At 36.2% G+C, this 12,589-nt stretch overlaps 1 protein-coding gene across 2 annotated transcripts in view; it reads left to right on the plus strand.

The window, feature by feature from the left end:
- The window catches only part of TBC1D5 (TBC1 domain family member 5), a 242,886-nt gene that overhangs the window by 21,078 nt on the left and 209,219 nt on the right, over window positions 1–12,589 (plus strand). The gene's annotated exons all lie outside the window — the stretch shown is intronic.

A 12,589-nucleotide genomic window follows, 5' to 3' on the forward strand; every position in this document is an offset into this window, starting at 1 on the left:
TCCCARTATGTATGAGTTTGTAAATACTTCTGTTTAATAGCCAAGTTAGCAGTGAATTATTTTCTTGTTGCAATCAAGTGCACACTTGATTTTGTCTTTCCATGGTGTGCCTCAACCTCGGAAAGTAGATAATAAAAGTAGAATAATTGTCAAATGTTTCTTGCAACAGGAAAAGGTGTGAATTGGGCTGCTTAAATGTGGAACTCTAGTAAACACAGGCTGGCTAATATTTGTAGCTGGAAATCTTGAAGTGCTTTACAAACAAGAGTGGGTATTAGTTGTACTGTGGGATTCAATTGAAGATACTGATCCTCCCTAGGAACTGATGTGAAAAAGGAGCTGAAATGCCAGTGAAGCATTTTCTTTAGTGCCTAAAGTTTCTCGCTAAATTTGATGAGGTTTTAACTTARCTTTCAATTGTTTCCAAGAAGCATACAAAACACCTTCACTGACCTGGGACTCAATCAAGGTGTTCCAGTTTGTGAAACTTAGAGAAAAGGCAGAAAATCCATACAATACAGCAAGCAAAAGGGTGCTCCAGATGAGCGTGTGTCACTCATGTGTTTAGCCATCACCTCAGCCTGTGCAGACTGTGCTTACAGTTTGCATCAAACTCAATTTCTTCCTTTGTGGTTATCCTTGCATTGAAGCCAGTGTTACCCAGAGAAGATTTGTCCTTTACTGGGTCACTATCACATTTGTAGAAATAATGTTAAGAAATTAATCCCTTATTGTGGATTTCCTGTAGCTAATGGCTCTTACAGTACAATATTAAAATTCCAGCACCCCAGTTTCCTTGTCTAAGCTTGCTACATCTGTGATGTGTGCAACACAAAGTGATGGCACTGTCCCCAGAGTGGGATTGTGTGGCACTGTGTGTAGCCCTCCCTGCACCAGAACGCTGCAGGTGGACAGTGAGGTCAAGTTACAGAGGTTTTCAGCATCCACCCATYGGTTCTTAGACTTTGCCTTCAGCCAAGTAGGAGATGTTAACAGCATTAACTTGTTTTGGGGAAAGAATTCCAGCATGAGCAGGGAGTGGGGGAACAGGAATCAGCAGGGGATACAGGAGGCTGCAGAGGAGCGCGGGGATCTGGCCAGTGGGGACAGCTGGGGACAACTGCAGGCCAGTGCCACCAGTCAGCAACAGGCTTTCCCGGCTTACTCTGGTGCCCAGGCACTTGGGAACTCTGACATGGATTCCTTCTCCCACAATAGCTTGTCTGTTACTGACATGGCATTTTTGAGGGATGAAATGTTCTTTTCTTTYCTAATACTACAATCATTTAAACGTGGTGGTGGGATTTTGTTTTTGTTCTTTKTTCCGAGGGGAGTCTTTAGGCAGTCCTTGACATCACTTATTCTTGTGTCTCTAAAGGCAGAACAAGRTGTTAAAATTTTTAAACTGGAATTTTTTTAGAAAAGGCTGTCAGTCCTCTGTTGCTGTTGTATACAGCCAGAGTCTGTGCAGCAGTGTCTRTTATTTCCATGATAAAATTTTGCATTTGTATGAAAGCCTTCTTTAAATGGAGAAAGTTTCAAACTGGTATTTTTTTGCATTTCTCATTTTTTCGTGTGATCTGTTTACATAGYGAATTCTGTAGTGAAACACAGTGATTTTTAGTAAATGTTGATTAAAAAGTTGTCGGACAAATGTAAAGCACTGTTTTGAGTACAGTCCTCTATCAAAAAGTTGAGATGTCTAAACAAATTTTCAGATATTTAAACCAACTATTTATATATATAAGTAGGATTTGTTGCTAACAAATGTAAATGGATGTMATTTTAACTGAGGTGTTCAGGGATTTTTTGGTTCATGAGTATTAATATCAAGGGAAGCATTCCTGTTTAAAGATGCTGCTTCTCTTACACTGGAATAATGGAAGTGGCTGTATTATCAGGATGTTTTACTTCTGATWATGGGAGATATGTTAATCTATACAAATACATATATTTTTCTTAAATCTGGTTTGATACTCCAATTCCCTTTGTTGGGTGCAAATTAAAAAGAATTTTGCACTGGTAGGGTGTTCTAAAGCCTTGACATTATTTTAATCTGATAACGAATGGCTCTGAGTTCATGTTCTTTCAGTTGTTGGCAACAAATCTAAACCTGTGTTTTTTTGGATTTATGAGGATAAGTCCTGCTTTGGCAATCTTGTAGATCCTCAAGAGAATAGTTAAACAGTGATTAATCATTGTTTCTTCACTGAGTGTGCAGAAAAGAATGGAAAAGCTGCATTTCACACTTCTGAAGCAATTAATCCCCATGATCTTAGCCAGGTTTGTCTTGTAGATAAGTTGGGATACAAAACTGTACCTAATTTATCAATGTATGCATGCCATAAAGTATAAAACACACAATTTATTTCATATCATTTATAGTCAAATGTAAAAAAAGAGTGACTTTGCCATATCCAAGAGTGTTTCTTACATTACCTTCATATAAACTAAGTACCAGAGATTACAATGGGATTCCTGTTTATTGTGCACATCTGGTGCAGTCACTATGCATTTTCTCATTCACTTGCTGGCATTTTTAGTGATTGTGGCATAAATCACCTTGCTAATCAGAAACATAAGTGACGGGAAGTCATCTCCTTTTTTTGAACAATGGGAAAAAACATATGGCTTCTTAGACAGGACTTGGCTGTTATACTATTTATGTGGCATTATATTCTGTATTTAGAATTTCATATTAATTGCTCTGGTTTGATTGAAGGCAYAGAATGCCCTGTGGTTTTGGCCAAAGGATTTGTTTTATGATCTACTCATGATGCCTTTGCTGCTTAATATCTGTTGTATTTGTGTGTTTCAAAAAATGGAGCTGAACGTGCAGGCTATATTTTAAAATGTGATAAAATGTTTTAAAATGCTTTTTAATCAGTATGAAATGGGTATTGTATGTTCTGAGTGACACCCTATAATAGAAGGCTGTTATAAATTGTGTGGCATWATAAACAAGAGAAAAGAAATGTTTGCTCTTATAGGAAACATGTATGCTCTAAACGACTTTTCCTGCACAGAAGAGGACTGTAGAAAATCAGACTAGGAGGTGAGACTGGTAGTTTTTGTAAGGAAGTTTATTGATAATTGTGCTTCTGAATTAAAATTCCCTGTGGGATAAGACATATAATAAGATGCCAAAATTATATTAACATGTGAGGAAGATAATTGCACCCAAAAGCAATTCATGTACAATATCAGTTTTGTGTATCTAGTTCTTCTTCTCACATTAATATTTTGCACTTCATTTCATGTCACTTATTTTGTGATTCATGACAGTGTTTACTCCTTTAGCCAAATAGTTTATTGTTAATAATAATTACTGTGAAGAATTTGTAGTAGCCGTTTGAAAGAATGTAGTTATTTATGGCCAGTGGTTCAGACTTTTATTTACTCTTATATTATTTCTTTTAAATAATTAATTAAACATGAAACCTAATTCAGTAGTGTTATTGACCAAGTTTCTCTAACCRGTGTGGAACTCAAGGTTATTGCATAGTATTGGAATACAGTAATTTCTGAATTGTTAGGAATCTGTGTATCTGCAGAAGATCTTTATTCTTTATCAGGAAACTCCTGAATAATTACCAAAAAATGCTGAATTAGTGAGTTATGATTAAGACTTTCATTTCAGGGTCTTGAAATTGAAGCAGGATGAAAAAAAGGCCATCCCMAGTGAGCAGTTATTATTGGTATACCAATAATATATATAATATATGTAATACCTCTCTGGCATTACAAATCCTAATAAAGAAAAATAGATAATTCAAGAATGCAGGGTAACGCTAAGAAGCACTTGTTATAATGGAGGTCTCCTTCTTCTTTGCTCAGGTGTGGGTCTAAATGCACATTGTAGAGATGCTGCTTTTGAAAGTTGGCAGAAAGTATGTTTTGCCCAAGAATTTGGCCTTTTCTGGGAATTGTGAAAAATCCTGAGAAGGGTACTTTAAACTGACTGATGTGACACCCTTACGATTACTTATACAAAACCAGAGGAACTTCAAAAATCACAGCACAGCACATCACCTTAAGTTTTTTAATACCTGCTCACTGTAAGTTTTCTGCTGTTCCTTTTGTTATGTTAGGTAGTGGAAGAGTCATTTCATTAAAAAATTTCCAATTTGGTGTATTAGTTTAACAGGATAAATTCTTCARAATTACTCTGAAATACATGATTACYCTTAATAAGTGCCTTTAAATACTAAAGAAAAAGAGACATCTTCATCATCTTAGTGAATGTCTCACTAAGTTTGATTTCATAAACCTAATTTCTTTAGCATTTATTTTTCATGGTTTCTACTCAATAAAAAAAGCAGCCTAAAACACATGCACATAAGCTTCCTGACTCACTCAGTATTACTTTAGCATTTTAGTGGACCTTTTTGTGCACCCTAAAKTAAACAATTTAATTGAAAGCATGTTTGGTTTTCTTGGTGTGGTCCTAGGTTAGCCTTTTAGTTTGGATCAAGAATGTGTCTTTGAAACAGATTGTCCCCACTGYGCTTATGTTCATATTGCAGAGTTGTGCCAGCATTGGGAAAACTGATTTCTCTTGGATTGAACTAACTTGGAAGTTGCATACCAGCAGTGTATAAATGGGCTTCTTTTGTAAGAGCTGCTRGTGGGCTTTTGGCCCTGAACGTGATCAGTTTAAATTAAACCCACTAAAAGATGTGTTGCTTGAATGTTGAGCCTCAGGATTGCCTTTTTCGTTCTACGTGTCCAGCCACATTGAGCAGTTGCCTTGCTGCAATAGGTCTACCTGTGGTGAATCTCTTTGTACCCAATGGAACTCTACTGGTTTGTGCAACGTTCTGGCTGATCATCAGGCTTGCATGGGTAATGCATTTATCAATGCACATCTTTTAAAATATGCAAATGGAGTTATCATCATGGAGTTTGGTTATCATGTTAAGATACTGAGTGACTTGCAAAATGATCTCTTCTCCCTTGACATTGGTTTCCAGTGAAACCCAGAAATCAGCATTAGGTGCAGTGATGGAGGGAGAAAAGGGAAAGGACAAAGGAGATGCTCATAAAACTGGGAGATGGAAAGGGATAAAGCTCTTGTATGATAAATACAATTCAGTATTTTTCACAGGCATAAATCTTGTAGTGCTGTGGTCTTTTAAGGGAAAACTGTTTTATTTGCTTGCGTGAATTATGGACAGAGGGTTTTACTTTATGCTTTTGTTCCTGGTAATTTAGACATTTTCTCTTGGAAATAACAAGTTGAGATATAAACTTAGACTTAAAATTAAAGGCTCTTTTCAAAATGGATAATGGTAGAGTTCCCTTCTTCTCCCTAAACCCAAAGTTAATTTTTTTCCAACAAATTGTAAAACCAATACTGGTGTTATCAGACACATTTTGATGAGACACATTTTGAAAATCCAGCCAATGAGCTGCAAAGTTCACTTTCTTTGATAAGTAGTCACAAATAACTCAGGAGAGGGTTAAAGACTGTGTTAAGATAAATTCATTCTTCTAATGAGGATGGTGGATAAAATCATTTACTTCGTGTTAATACAGTTATTTAAAACTTAAATTTTGAGTTTACAACCATCTGTCTCAAGGGCTAAGCTCACTATAAACTATTATAATCATTTAAATAAATAGAGGAAAAAACAATCCGTTCAATATGTTGAATCAATATGTCATGCTTTGAATATCTATATAATTTTCYTCACATTAGGATCCATGGCACATGTACGGTACAATATGGTCTATAAATAGGCCTGGAAAGAATATGACTGTATCTTGGACTGCAGAGGGATGATAGTGCTCCCCAGAACTTGGTATGTGGTTTTGCCAAGCAGCTGTCTTTCCCTGTGATCTGAGTGTGGTTCAAAACATAACCTAATGGAATTAAAAGAAGGCAGATTTTAGTGGCTGCAAGGTAGCAGAGCATGTCTTTGTCCTTTCTTGTGTCCAACACAAGCAGAATCTTCATTTGGTATATGCATTTTATTTCTCGCTTGGGCTTGGGTGAAAAACTGTCCTTTTCTGCCCTCACCAGGGCTGTTCAKCATTTCCTTGAAACAATGGAATTGTGCAGTGTTCCCATCCAGTTGTTTTAGCCAAAGGAATTAAGTGCCCATGGCGAGAGGAGTCCATGTTTGCTTTCTGCACCCAGTACAACAGTGAATGTGTGTTCTGCAGTCTTGTATCACTGTGGCTCTGTATAACAATGACTTTGTTTACTTGGAAAATATGGATCAGGGCATAGAGCTAAGAGCTCTATGAGCTATAGGTCTGAGTAGCTCAGGAGTACTGATAAAAGGAAACACAAAGAGGAACTGACGGGTGCTCAGACATGGCTGAAATTCATTTAAGTGTGGCTCTAAGAGAGGTGTATAACACCTAAGTTTCAAGTCAGCATTCTAGTCTTTTTTTTTTAACAACTTCTGTTCTTTAACTGCTAAGGAATTATTTATTCATTTTAAAKTAGGTTTACAGACTGTATTATGAAAATATGGTGAAAACATGGATATTGTTAAAATAAGTGGCTTTGCAATATGTAAGATAGTGCATGTACAGTCTAAAAACTCCGTGGAAAAAAACAGAATCTGAGTCTGTGTAACTGAAAATACCGGCTCAATTATTGTAAACTCATCACTGGTACACTCATTGTGTATCAGTGTACTTCTATCACGTAGGAATAGTAAAATTATATCTGTAGGGTAGGAATGGGACAAAGGACAGAAGTGAGGGAATGGGAAGCAGAGTAGGTYCTAAAGCACATTCTAGGTCTCCAGTCCATTAACTGTATGAATTGAGAAGCTGCCATGTTCTTCTGAATTATGGAACAAGAAATCCCTTGAGGCTTTGCAGTGACATCACAAACTATTAGAGGTTTGGTTTTGATGTCACCAGAATCCCTTGATGAAGTCATGGCCCGGTAACTCATCTGTCATCTGTATTTATGCTGAAATTAAAAATTCTTAAGGCTAGATGGATGCGTGAAGCTTCTTTATGTCCTGTTCCTCACTGTTGAAGTAACATATCATCTCAAGGATSTTTTAAAAGATAAATGCACTATTTCTCTTAACATCATGTCCTGCATGCTCTGTAGCTGAATCTAAATTAAAGCAAGTCAAATGCGTATGTGTTGTGTGGATGGAGAATATTAGGGTTAGTAGGGAATATTGAAGATAAGAAGTCTGGGTTCYTGTTTCACATGTGCCACTGACAGGCCATGTGAGCCTGCAAGCGCCAAGTCTTGATTGAAACCGTACTGAAATCTTCTGRAATCTTCATATTCCTCCCTTGAAAGAGTTCCACGTGAACACAGAAAAGCCTAGTGTTGCACATACATGGAGTGTTTTACACCACTGAAGCCCTGACATATGGTTGTGGGTGTCACCCAACATCCATGTGCCTCAAACTCTGTATCCACAAGATGAGGGAAAAGCTTTGCAAGGTAGTTCGACTCAGCACTATCTGGAAATCTTTATGGTTTACATAAAGAACGAAGGTGTGTTAGGATTTTTCCTAAAACAGTGGAGTCTTTGTTGACTGGTGGGCACTGTTAAACACCTAGAATCCAATTCCTGGTCAGAATGCTAGTACTCAAAAACCCTACTACAGTAGTATCTACTGTGCTACRTTAATTTTAGGTAAATTGTAGTCACTTGCATGCTTGGAACCTTTTAAAAATGTTTTGTGTGATGCTGTTCTCAGTTTTATTCCTGTTTYTCTCCTTTTGATGCAGTATTTAAGAAAATCCGGATCACCTTATTAAATTAGATTAAATACCTGTTTTTTCAGCATTTTGTTTTGCTAGATGGCTCAGGCAAGTTACATGTTTTTACTCTGGAGTTCAAAATTCTGTAAGTAGAATGTAAAAGTATCTTAACTTTTCTAGACATTCTTCAGTTTCTTCAGCAGCAAAAATACACATTTCTTTATCTAGATCTGTTCAGACTTATGYATGCTAAGACCCATTTGAAAGCTGAAGTCTCCATGTAATTTATTTTCAGTGTGTAGTGTAAACTGTTGTGCTGTATATACATTTTATATTTATGTCAGAAAAGGGTTGCAGAGGGGTACTTTAAAACCACCTTTTCGGCTCTAAATAGCTATTGTGTACATATGGTAAGGTACTGCTGCTTAACAATTAGTAACTGCTTTGATGAAACTAAATTACATGTTTAAGTTCCCATCAGGAAGTCGCTTCACATATCTGTATTAATGTATTCAAGGCTCGAGAAGGAAAGTTAATTTTCCAGCTTAAATATTTAATTCAAGCTTAAAATTTAGTCTGTAATTAGAGCTCCCAAATGGCAGGAACATGGAGTATTTGTCCATTTTAATTAGATTGTTGTTTACCTATTAATTATATATCATATCTTGTCATATAGTTTTGATGGTAACAGATGGTGCTAGGAGTTAGTAAGGGTTTGAACAAAATAAGATTTCACATGATTTATTAAGTTGCACTTTATTAGTGAGTGGTCTGCTTTCGTCAGGTTATTCTGTGGAATAAGAAGTTTGAAACATTTCACTAATTTTAGTAATTACTCTCTATGTGGTCTATGGAAATATCAAACTTAAAAAACAATTCCAAAAGGTGCATTATTTTTTTTGCAAAGGAAGTTGTAATATACCTTGTATTTCTCCAAAGTTATAGCTTCTATATTATGTACATGACAGTAAGCTTCTTTTTTTATTATTATTTTTATTTTCTAAATGTTGTGCATAGGATTTTTCAGGAGCAATATCTTTTTTTCTGCAAAGACTATTGCAGTTCTTTCAGAGGTGAAAGGCTTGATTCAACTGTAAAATGWTAGTTTCTGCACAGAATTCATTTTCAAATTTCAATGACTGAAAAACCCAGCTGTTTGTTCATTGGTGCTTCCAAAATACAAATGTGTGTACATACACAGGTATTTCTCAAGCAAGCATTTAAATGTAAAAGGTAATTGAGATTTGTCAGAGTTCTGTAGTTGTGGACAAGTCATACCATATACCTTTACTCAATATGTGAACATTTTTCCAATTCTCTGGCAATATCTRCTGCTGATGCAATTTACCAGAATTCATGAGCCCTACATGAAATGTGAGTGTGTCTTCTATCAAAGGATGTTTTGATTAAATYAGTGCAGGTTACCACTCTCTAGAAGCCATGTGATATTTTGGGGTTCTCATTTAAAGAGTCCACTTTAAGACCTGGGATGGAGGAAAAGGAAAAAAAAAAAAAAATGAAAATCTCTTCTGAGTTTTGGAACATTAAAAAAAAAGAAAAGGTTCTGAAAGACAAAAGATACTGAAAGGAAAATCTCAGTTGGAATTTCTGAGAGAGGAAATGCAAGTAGCTTTATGACACAAATGAAAAAGTAAAAAGGATACATAAGCAAACAAGATTGTATAGTGCAGGTTAGAGCAATAATAAGTTAGTTCTTAAAAGGAGAGCCTTAAAATGCATGAAGATTCAGGAGATGTGTGCATGAGATGTTACTGAACATCATTGGTAAATGGTCAGTGTCTTTCTTTATGGGGAGTTTGCACAGTGAAGCATATCAGCAGTGGAGCTTAGCAGTGTGGTGTTTGTGGGTGGTTTAGTAGTGATTCAGGARTGTTTGAGTTTTTAATTCCACTTTATCATAGATCATTTGATCTATTCTAATTTTKGTCACTGGAGGGAAGAGATCAACGACAAATTTCTTAAGTCTGGGTCAATTCAGCAGCTCTCTGTTATAAAGCTGAGTAAATAAATCATTATTTTGTGGCAGACCAGTCTTCCTGTTTTCACTAGTTGCTTTCATAATACCTTGATAGCTWAATCCCTTTGGGGCATAATATTATCTGAATAAATGAAGATCCTTTTCCTGTAATCCCCCCTTTTTTTTACAAACTAATTACATACCTCTGTTTTCCTTCCTCCTTCCTATTTTCCCCTTGCCAAAAAAAACATGCACGATCATCAGAACCGTACCTGTTTCTTGACATTGACCATGACTTCAAAGAGATGGTAAGAGTCAAGAGTTTTGCTAGTGAAAAGTAAACAGATGGCCGCAGTACACACACTGATTTCGAGGCTTGCTTCAGTGGGCGACTTGACAAACAGTAGATCTACAAAACTGCCTCCTTGTTCTGGCACTCRCTTTGTCCTCACACCAGCAGCAACAGATGCTTGATGCTGACACTAGTTTGGTTTTTCCCYACATAACTTTGGTCACATACTCCGAGTTGGATTTACCGTGACCCCTCTCTTGTTTCGTAATTGTCCCCATCGGCATGGTTGCTACCTTAAAAAGTATTGATAAGATGTCTGTGTTCAAATCAACTGGAGGTGGGGTGAGTAGGGGGAGGTGTTTGGGAGTGTGTATGTATCTTGGATGTGTTCCCAAGCCGAGGATCGTTTTATCACCACCTACATCTAAAACAGAACCACTGTGCTGAAATTGTGCAGTTTGATTAGCTAGGAAGAGCTAAGTGACTTGGCCTATTGCCTCTTGTATGTGTGAAAAGATTACCTTCTAAAAATGCGACCTTTTATCCTCTTTTGCTCAGATCCTGGATTTTTCCCTGTGATTTGTAGAGCTGTGTTAATAACATAGAAAACGGCATTCAGTTGTTAGCGATTGAGATATAAGTGATTACAAAAACATTATCACAAGATAGAAGTAGTAAAAATATTCTACTTGCTGAGCTTGCACCATCAGAATTTATTTATACATTTTATGCAAAAATACAGGGTTAATTTTTTTATTCCTTTGACCCTGTATATCAAATGTGATAAAATATGCTATCCTGCAGCTAAAAGCAGATGGAAAAATAAATTGAAGAACRGCGTTTAACTGCAGTCTTATCCTAGTTCATATAAAAATATTACAAAAATAAAACAGAGACATAACTGGGTCATTGAAATGTTCTTTAAGAAAGCCTGCTTACGCAACAAAATTACCCCATTTTCAAATAGTGTGGTTCATAACATTCAAGAAAAAAAAAGGATTTTGAAATATAGTAGCATGAATTTTGTTTTTCAATTAGTTTATACTCTTTGGAGTCAATCATTCATTGAGAATTTTTTTTTTTTGTTCCTTTTTCAACATAATAGAAGTAGTGTGTTTTCATTAAAGCTTTCTTATGGCCATTTGAGAGYTTTGAGTCATCCCTTCTAATTTATTGCAGTGCCTAGCAGGGCTTCAGCAGTACTTGCTACCTTTCTTTGGAATAYCAATGCCATTTATAGTTTCCAGAATAATTCTCTTTCCATGCTTGGCTTTATAAATAGATTTTGAAGAATAAGGTGCAAAATACACAGTTCACTAAAATCCATTGCTATGGATGCTCTGATAGTGAATGCAGGCAGTAGTGACAGTCTGTAATTTTCAGCTCTTGTCCAGGTCTGCCTCAGGTATCAGAGTGAAAAGTGCTGAATCTCCTCTATGGAGTCACCTGTTTCTCTCCATCATTGTCTAARCAACTTCTGCCTCTAGCTTTAGTTTGTGAAGCCTAATTTGACTTAGAAATCTTAGAGCAGCCTAAGTTAGGCAGTGTGAATAACCCTGGGAGTGGAAATGTGAGCACCAGATAATCACGGGSTAGCATCAGAGTGAAGCTTATTGTTTATGCAAATGGAGATTTCAAATAAGAGGAGTGGGATTCTTGCAAAAGGACTGCAAGAAAGAAARCAAGATTTATAGAAGATGAATAATAAAATGGCATTCATCAAATAAGCAGCCTTTATCAGTGCCTGTAAAACAGCAGACCTAGCACTGTGTGGGAGAAGTGGCTCAACCTAAACTGATTGTGTTGGGGATGTTAGTTCTATGATATTTGATTTCATAAAATGCACTTCTTTGTTGCTCATTAGTAAAGGTGCTGTCCACACCATCCCGTGATAGTGACTGGACAAATCATACAGGGTAGGCATTAAAACACCAAAATGAAGAAAAAAATATGCTGCCAAAAGGTAGTTTTTCTGGTACAGAAGAGCCAAGTTACAATACTTTTGGAAGAAAAAGTTGTCTTCACTGAATGTAAGAGTGCTTTATCATAGTTCTTTAAAGGAAAATGAAAAGCATATGATAAACCTTTAATACATGCTGTCAAATTGTCTACAAAAATGGCCCATGTGTTGAAAGAATAAGTATCATATAAGGAGACAAGTACTTAACAAAGAGACTTCTTTTCATCTCTAGTCCCCTTTTTCAGATTTAGCTGTTGCTGCTGTAGCTAAGGTCAGCGTCTATATAAATAAATAGTAGGATTAGTTAAGAGCTGTTCTGAAACTGCCTACACAATTCTTGGATCCATGAAAGTTTTTCCTTGTGATTTTTTTTTCTCATTGAGTTTAGTTTTGAGTTGGATTTACAGTGATCCTTTGCTCAGAAAGTAATGAGCATAATTTAGTTTTTWATTCATCAAAGATGCACAGAAAGGGGGTAAGTTGCAAGGTATGAGTGTGCGTCAGTGATTAACCATCATTTACGAATAGGGCTTCAGTTTAAAAAGATGTAATAAATAACAGGTGATTAGCTCTAAATGTCTTCCTCTTGACATGAAAGTGTGAGAAGCRCTTTTTTCTCCCCATGTTTGCTTTATATTTTTTCATAGCATATTGATATTAAACCCT

This window comes from Malurus melanocephalus, unplaced genomic scaffold, assembly GCF_030028575.1.
Source record: "Malurus melanocephalus ecotype Western Australia unplaced genomic scaffold, MMel_1.1 scaffold_315, whole genome shotgun sequence".
NCBI lineage: Eukaryota > Metazoa > Chordata > Aves > Passeriformes > Maluridae > Malurus > Malurus melanocephalus.